This window comes from Oncorhynchus gorbuscha, linkage group LG14 (assembly GCF_021184085.1).
Source record: "Oncorhynchus gorbuscha isolate QuinsamMale2020 ecotype Even-year linkage group LG14, OgorEven_v1.0, whole genome shotgun sequence".
Taxonomy (NCBI): domain Eukaryota; kingdom Metazoa; phylum Chordata; class Actinopteri; order Salmoniformes; family Salmonidae; genus Oncorhynchus; species Oncorhynchus gorbuscha.
The window spans coordinates 28,375,264-28,384,396 of record NC_060186.1 but is presented as its reverse complement, the minus strand read 5'-3'; the positions used below and the strand labels follow the sequence as shown (position 1 = coordinate 28,384,396).

The window sequence follows — 9,133 nt, the reverse complement described above, 5'->3', positions numbered from 1 at the left end:
TGCTCTTTGGTAAAAGGGGTAAATTGGTCATCAAAAAGGAAGGAGGACCAAGTAACTCTTCATATAATTAATTTAAAAATGCCTTTGTTTGTATGGCATGTTTACAAATAAAGGCATTTTAATTCATTATATGAAGAGTGCCTTGGTCCTCCTTTCTTTTTGATGAGCTCATAGATGGTGTTCTAACAGTAACCAAACCCTATAGCATGATATTCACTGGCGTTTTAAGAAGCAGAAAGATTGGAATTGCAAACCGCTGATCTTGTAAAAGCATTGGATCTGTAAATCTGTATATTCTCTATTTTTTTTGCTATATTGGCTATAGTCGAAGCGTAATTTGAAACTGTTCTGTTTTTGTCTTTTTTGGTTGTATGTGTGGAAAATGTTTTTGTTAATTGTCCTTTTTGAAAGTAATAAATATGTGTAAAAATAAATATTGGAAGTGTAGGTTTCTAGCACCAGTGAAAAGAGGACATCCAACTCTCTGAGTTAGTCAGTTCGAAAACCTCTAATGCAAAGTGTTGGAACATGTATGTAGCTGCCTTATAGTTTCTGGCCAATTCACCCGCTGTCAAAGTACACAGATACAATAAATGTATAGCAATATGTTATAACCCAATGATGAAAAAAAAAACATTTACAGTAAATACAGTTTCTATTCCACAGTAAGATGGTATGGATCAAAGTAGGTAAACCATGCGTTCTGTGTGTCAACAACAATATTCATACCTTCATTTTTTATCATTGTGGTGTTCAAAATGAATTTATCACATTCTGGGATTTACACAAATCTACAGAAGTCATAGTTATAACGTTATGCAATTCCACAGGTTAACATTTCATCACAGTGGCACACGTGTGTTGATCATTTACTGTTTGTTTCTCATTTATCAAAACTCTGAGATGAAGATGTGGATGAGAACAATGTTCCAGTGAGAGATAACGTCTCAACGTAGTTCATTGCCAGGCCCAGGATGACATTCAGAGGGCCAGTGATGGGCTTCACCTGCCGAACAACACCTGAAGATCACACAAAGACAGAAACTTTAACCTGGATAGGAGAATAACTCTGGTTACACATTTAGGTAACATTATTTTGAGAGCTCCTATACTCATGTACAGTACTGCTCAATACACTATCAATAGAATATACAGTTGATATGTTACTAATGGTCTATTGATAGTTTGTCAGAAGTATAGGGACTTTCAACTTAAACATGCAAAAGGGGCCCATTGGAATACTGCAATTTGTATTTTGTCTGAATCTCCTCATATCTGGGTTTTGTCTTCTTGTATTATCCCTTAAGATAAAATTTTTTTTAAAACACCTCTGGCTTCTGATGCAACCAGGAGGGACACAAAACAAAATATTAGCCTATCTGAAATCCAGAGGAATTTGGGGAGGCTTGTTTAAATTAATATGTGATTGTAAGGGAGCAGAAATTCACTGTGTTTATGTTCCTGTCCAGTTTATTTCTCTCGGTGGAACCCTGGTTATATTCCAGCTTGCTTGGATATTGCCAAAGAGAAATTAGGGCTGAAACTAGCAGAAGAGTATTCTTACTCACTGAACGTGTTCTTCACATGTTCTTCTTCATTCTCTCTCTGTTTTGAATGACTCCGTAGCACTTGACTTCCTCTCCACTCACCCATAATCATGTCATTTTGAGAGAGCTTTACAACATCGAAAGACAACTGGTTGTCATCGGCCAGGATGTCAAAGAAGACATCAGCAGATGTTGAGAAGGGAGCTGGGTTGGCAGGTCAGATGGTACTCAGGAAGACAATTGGCGTTGTTCAAAGGTAGAATAAGAGGTATGCAGATTATGCTTTCAAAACCCCTTAAAGAAATGATATGGTTCACCAAATGCATTAGGCTAATGACCCAGTTAGCACAATGTTCTGAGAATGATATGTTTCTTAGAGCTTGGTGAGAGCGTGGTTGTCCTATGGTTATTTTGCAGGCTTACAGGCTTGCTAATACATATTCAGGAATTGGGGGGTGGGAACGTTGTGGTGATTCCCACGTATAGCAGAGAAATTACAAATAGGGCACTAACTGGCAGATGTCAGTGTTACTAGCTAGCAGGCTAACTTTAGCCAGCCAATGAAAGTTGTGAGCACCATTTCAGTTAAGACGGGCATAGTGTAAGTTGAAATCATTATTTCTGAAAAAGAGACTAACTGTGCCTATACAAAACTGTTGACACGTTGAGGGTTGAAGTTTGCCTGACTCTTGCCTTTTGATAATTCCAGTGAAACCATGTCAAATTCCAGACATCGTTAATATTTGGACATGCACACGGACATGATCAAATAGCTATATTTTGTTCTCCCTGTTATAATATCAGCAAACTAGCTAGCTCCAGTGCCTTCAGAAAGTATTCATACCCCTGGACTTCTTACACATTTTGTTGTGTTACTGCCTGAATTCAAGATTTATTCAAATGTTTTTTCCCCCCTCACCCATCTTAGCACAATACCCCATAACATGTTTTTAAAAATGTCTGGCAATTTATTGAAAAGTAAACACAGAAATCTTATTTAAATAAGTATTCACACCCTTGAGTCAATAAACTTTTGGCAGAGAGCATGCCACACTTGGATTGTGCAACATTTGTCCATTATTCTTTTCAAAATTCTTCAAGTTCTGTCAAATTGGTTGTTGATCATTGCTAGACAACCATTTTCAGGTATTGTTATAGATTTTCAAGTAGATTTAAGTCAAAACTATAATACGGCCACTTAGGAACATTCACTTTCTTATTGGTAAGCAACTCCAGAGTAGATTTGGTCTTGTGTTTTAGGTTTTTGTCCTGCTGAAAGGTGAATTCATCTCCCAGTGTCTGGTGGAAAGCAGACAACCAGGTTTCCCATAGTCCTTAACGGTTACAAGCATACCCATAACATGATGCAGCCACCACTACGCTTGGAAATATGGAGAGGGGTACTCCGTAATTTGTTGAATTGGATTTGCGCCAAGCATACTGTAACAATTTGAATTCAGCACAAAAAGTTAATTGCTTTGCCACATGTTTTTGTTATTACTTTAGTGCTTTGTTGCAAGCAGAATGCATGTTTTGAAATATTATTCGGTACAGGCTTCCTTCTTTTCACTCTGTCAATTAGGTTAGTATTGTGGAGTAACTACAATGTGGATGATCCATCTTCCGTTTTCTCCTATCACAGCTGTTTAACTCTGTTTTAAAGTCACCATTGGCCTTAAGGTGAAATCCCTGAGCGGCAATGGAGTTGGAGAAGGATGCCTGTATCTTTGTAGTGACTGGGTGTCCTGATACACCATCCAAAGTATAAGTAATAACTTCACTACGCTCAAAGGGATATTCAATGTCTGCTTTTTATTTTTTACCCATCTACCATTAATATCCCTTTGCGAGGCATTGGAAAACCTCCCTGGTCTTTGTGGTTGAATCTGTGTTTGAAATTCACTGCTCGACCGAGGGAGTACAAAGACGAGTTAATCAAAAACCATGTTAAACACTATTATTGCACACAAGAGTGAGACCATGCAACTTATTTTGTGACACATTTTATCTTTAGGAATAATGGAATGGTTGAAAATGACCAAACCCTGCACACGCAAAATGAATGTGTCTAAAACACCATTCAAAGCCATTCATCTTGGTGCGAAATTCGACCATTTCAAAAAAGTTTTGTAAACAGACTAGATCAAAAATAAGCTAAATTTAACAAGTTATCCAATGTAAAAAAAAGGGGGGGACATACAAAGGCAGTTTGCGCCACCTATTTTTATTTGCTGCATGGCAAGGTGGCAAAGTGTAGGTTAATCACTATTTAACACAGCTGTCATAAACCCATCTGATTCTAAAATCAGATTTTAAACCTACTCTCACCTTAACCACACTGCTATCCTTAGCCTAGCCCTAACCTTAATGTAAGGCCAAAACCTAATTTTATTTTCATGAATATGTACAATAGACAATTTTGACTTTGTGGGTGTTTTATCTCGCAGAAACCGAAGTGAGGGCTTCAGAGAAAAGCTCTCAGACTACTCGCAAATAGGAAGAACTTTGCAGCAGGTGGTTCAGGTTAGCAAACATTGCCATGCTGGTAGGTGGTAATATTTACATAAAACCCAGCCCTGAATCGAAACATAAATATGAAAATAATTTGCACATCATGTCAAACGAAAAAACAAGTAAAGTCCAAATAAAACAAATTAGAATGCACAGGCGTGAATGAGAGAAAAACAGATGGGCTGTGAGTGTTAAACAGCATCTACAGCTCAAATCACACAGAGTGACAATGTCCACGGTGTCACGCCTTGGTCATTGTATCTTGTGTTTTTGTTATATGTTTGGGTAGGCCAGGGTGTGACATGGGTTTATATGTTGTATTTCGTATTAGGGTTTGTATTAATTGGGAGTGTGTATTATTAGGGGTGTGTCTAGTTAGGCTTGGCTGCCTGAGGCGATTCCTAATTGGAGTCAGCTGATTCTAGTTGTCTCGGATTGGGAACCGTATTGTAATGACCCGACTAGATCATAAATGAACAATTGTCCAGACAGAGGCTTGAGTTTACGAATTGACGGTTTATTACACCAACTTTACACAGGCTACTGTTTGGGCCGTAGCACACGCCAAATAGATGACACAAGCCAATCGTGACCTTCTCTTGTGAAACCCAGACGTAAGAGAGAGAGAACAAAGGCTGAACCTGGTCTTAACTTCCAATGCTCCACCCCCCTGCCCAACCCCCCTCCACGCCACTCCGCCAACCACCAGGATGCCCGGCATCAGAACATTCCAGGCATTCCCGTGATTGGCAGATAGCAGGTTGATTGACAGGTCGGACCCCGCGAACACCGGGTACTGGTCAGTACAACACAACCACCTCCTAGCCTAACACATAACACACAGCTGTCTGTGCGGGTCGCGCTACACAGCCCCCCACCACAAAGTCCCTCGTCCCCGAGGGAACAAACAAAGTCTCTGAAGCGACCCGGAGGTCTCCTTTGCCTGCGTGGTCGTGATGGTCGCAGAGTGCCCCTCTGGGACCCAGGGGATGAAGGCAGGGATATGGGTGACAAGGAAGCGGGAACGGGTAATACAGTCCGTGGCTCTGGGGAACCACGCGGTGACACAGGGGGGGAGACAGGGGGAGTGGGCTGTCTGGAGCCTTGTCTGCGGCACCTGAGGGTGGGTGCCTGGAGAATGTCATTGCCAGAGAGGGGAATTGTGGGGGTTCCTGGGGTTTGGGGAGAAGAGGCACCTCTGTATGGGGCTAACCTGTCCCGGTGCAGTGCCACCTTTCTCCCCCTGGGAGGAAGCTGCACCCGGTACACAACCTCCCTACCCTCTCCAGGACACTGCAGGGTCCCACCCAGTGACTGTCCAACTTGGGGCATCTGCCTTTTTTCCTTAGGGGGCTGTAGACCCAGACCAGCTCCCCAGCCACAAAGTGCCTTCCCCGGGTGTGCACGTCATAGTTCCTTTTCTGCCTCACACCTGCATTCACCAGCTGCTCTCTGGCAAAGGTGTGGGCTGTCTCCAGGCGGTCCTGGAGTCTCCGGGCATACTCCGGCCCCGGAGGAACATGAGGGCTATCCAGGGGCCGACCAAACGCCATCTCCGCAGGGGTGCGGATCTCTCTCCCCAGCATGAGGAGGGCAGGCGTGCAGGAAGTGGAGTCTTGGACAGCGGCGCAGCATGCCATGAGGACCATAGGCAGGTGCTTGTCCCAGTCACGCTGGTGTTTGGAAGAGACGATGGCCAGCTGCTGTCCAAGCGTTTTGTTGAAGCGCTCCACAAGGCCATCACTTTGAGGATGGAGAGGAGTAGTGCGGGTCTTGTGCATACCCAGCCTCTCACACATGGTGGCGAACACACGGGACTCAAAGTTTCTGCCTTGGTCGCTGTGGATGGACTCTGCAGCTCCAAACCTGCTGAACATCCCCGCTGTCAGGGCGTCGACGATGGTCTCTGCCTCCTGGTCAGGCAGAGCATAGGCCTCGGGCCATTTTGTGAAATAGTCCATGGCCGTGAGCACCCAGCGGTTTCCACTGTCTGTGGTGGGGAACGGCCCAACTACATCCACTCCCACCCTCTCCATGGGAGCCCCCACTGGGAACTGTTGGAGCTGAGCATGAGAGCGGCCTGGGGGGCCCTTTCTCGCTGTGCAGTTGTCACAGCGGCGACAAAAGTCCTCCACATCCCTCTTGTGCTGCCCCCAGTAGAAGCCCTGACGGAGACGGCGCAGTGTTTTTGTGACCCCAAAGTGTCCAGTCCCCACCCCCCCATGAGTACTCTGGAGCACAGCCTCCCGCAATGCTTTTGGGACCACCACCTGCCACCTCTCCTCTCCCGTAGCTGACTCCTTCCATGCCCGCTGTAGCATGCCATCAGCCAGCCGCAGTCTCTCAAACTTCGACCACAACCCTTTGGTCGCGAGTGAGAGCGCTGTCACCTCTTCCCATGGTGGCCTCACCTGCGCCTCTACCCACTGTAGCACTGGCTGTAGGTCTGTGTCCCGTCCCTGCTGCTGCCGCCATTCAGCCACGCCGACAGTCTGCAGCTCACAGCAGACAGGCCCGCTCGCCCGACACACTGTGGCACAGACACCCTCCTCTGCCCGCAGCTCTCTCTCCCGTCCCTCTCTCCGTTCACAGTGGCGGCAGCCGTCTGCAGTACAGGGCCGACGGGACATGGCGTCGGCGTTGGAGTGGCGTGCCCCTGCCCTGTGCACCACCGTGAAGTCATACGGCTGAAGCTCCTCCAACCAGCGTGCCACCTGCCCCTCTGGCTCTCTGAAAGACATGAGCCACTGGAGAGCAGAGTGGTCAGTCCTTACAGTAAAGGGCAGACCACCCAGGTAGTACTTGAAGTGTTTGACGGAAGCCACAACAGCCAAGAGCTCCCGCCGGGTGACACAGTAGCGGCGCTCATGTTTGTCAAATGTTTTGCTGAAGTACGCCACCACTCTCTCCTCCTCTGGCCCCACCTGGGCCAGCACCCCACCCATGCCCACATTGCTCGCGTCTGTGTCCAGGATAAAGGGCAAGGTGAGGTCAGGGGGGGCGAGCACGGGGGCCTCGATCAGTGCACGTTTGAGGGTGTTGAACGCCTCCTCACACTCCACTGTCCAAGTGAAAGCCTTGTCCTTCGGCAGCAGGCGGTTCAGTGGAGCAGCAACGCTTGAGAAGCCCCGTACAAACCTCCTGTAGTACGAGGCCAGGCCCAGGAAGCTCTTCAGCTGACGCTGGTCGGTGGGGGTGGGCCAGTCTCTGACAGCCCCTACCTTGTCCTCCATGGTGCTGATCCCCTCCTTCCCCACTCGGTGGCCCAAGAAGGACACCTCTCTCCTCATGAAGTGGCACTTCTCGGGGTGGAGCTTCAGACCTGCGGCAGCCACCCTCTCCAGCACACGCCGTAGCGCCCCCAGGGCTGACTGGAAGGAGCTGCCATGGGCCAGGATGTCATCGAGGTATACCAGACACTGCTGTCGGGGATGCCATCCAGCACCCTGTCCATCAAACGCTCAAAAGTAGCTGGAGCGTTGCACAGGCCAAAGCACAGGACCTTGAACTGCCAGTGTCCTCTGTTAGTGGAGAACGCAGTTTTGGCTCTGGCCTCTGGGGAGAGGGGCACCTGCCAGTAGCCACTGCGGAGGTCTAGTGAGGAGAACCAGGAGGACCCCCTAACCAGGTCCAGCGACTCATCGATACGTGGTATGGGGTATGAGTCCTTCCTGGTTACCTCATTCAGCCGCCTGTAGTCCGCACAGAACCTCAGCTTGCCCCCCTTCTTCGGAACCATGACGACTGGCGCCGCCCAGGGGCTGTCTGAGGGCTCAATGAAGTCTGCCCGCTGCATCTCCAACACAGCCTTGTCTGCCGCCTCCTGGCGTGCCAGCGGGATACGGCGGGGACGCATCTTGATGGGTCGAGCATCACCTGTGTCGATCTCATGCTGCACCAGATGAGTCTGACCCACCTCTTCCTCACTCAACGCAAAGCTGTCTCTGAATTCAAACAGCAACTGCCACAACCGTTCCTGCTGCTCAGGGTCAAGACCAACACAGTTCCTCCCCCATATCTCCCTCACTGCAGACAGTGTCCTCTCCTCTCCCATCTGGGGTAGCTGGGCTGGGGGGTGCGACCCGGGCTCACAGAGGGCTGTGTCATGGAGGTAGCTGGGGGAATGTAACACACCGCCGTAGGTGACAGGGGGACTGGGGAAAAGTCACACACAGCTGTGGGGGAGGGGCGCAGCCATGAGTCTCTGCTGCTTTAACTGTTGGAGTAAAGAGTTTGTTGGGTTGAGTGAATGTGACATTAGGGGGCCATGGTGACTTCCGTCCCTCCCTGGAAGCTCAGTGTGCCCCTATTTAGGTCTAACTGGCAGCCTGTGCTCCTAAGAAAGTCCAACCCCAGGATACAAGGGTCCTGCACAGCCGCCACCCACACAGGATGACGCACAGTCCTGCCCCCTACTGTTAGAGTCATTATTCCCTTCCCTTTCATGGGTGCCAGCTCACCTGTGACTGTGCGGAGCTGCACAGTTGTAGGCTCACACTGAGTCCAACCTGGCACAATATCTGGCCTCACCAGGGTTACTGTGGACCCAGTGTCCACCAGGGCGGAGCAGGGCACCCCCTCCACAGTGACAGGGACATGACAAAAGTCCCCAACACAGGTCCGGCCCACCACAACAACAGGCTCCATCCGCTTGCCCTCGTCTGCTTCTGGGGGAAGTGGAGCCTTGCTTCCCCGTCTGTGCTGGTGGGTTCCTCCTGAAGATGATGGTGGTTGGGATAGAAAGCCAGGGGTCCGCACTACCCGGTCTATGCGGACCCCAAGCCTTTTCCCTGAGCTCTGGGGGACATGGGGCAAACTCGGCGCAGATGGCCTGGCTGGCCACAACCCCAGCAGACCCTGGGACCAGGGCGTGTGTTTCGTTCCGCCTGTAGCGACACAGCACGAATGAGTTTTGTCATTTCGGCCACCCAAGCAGGCTTTTCCGGCTCCGGGCTGCTCTGCCCCCCAGCTCGCACAGAGGGTGTGTCTCCCTGCACCCCCACCAAAGCCCCAGCTGAAGCCCCAGCCCACACCAGCTCCCTCTCCAAAGCCATCTCCAAGGCTGTCTGCAATGA

General features: G+C 48.9%; 1 pseudogene; it reads right to left on the bottom strand.

Moving 5' to 3' along the window:
* Positions 1-890: 890 nt before the first annotated feature.
* LOC123995510 lies at positions 891-3,381 on the bottom strand (annotated as a pseudogene).
* Between the last annotated feature and the right edge of the window lie 5,752 nt (positions 3,382-9,133).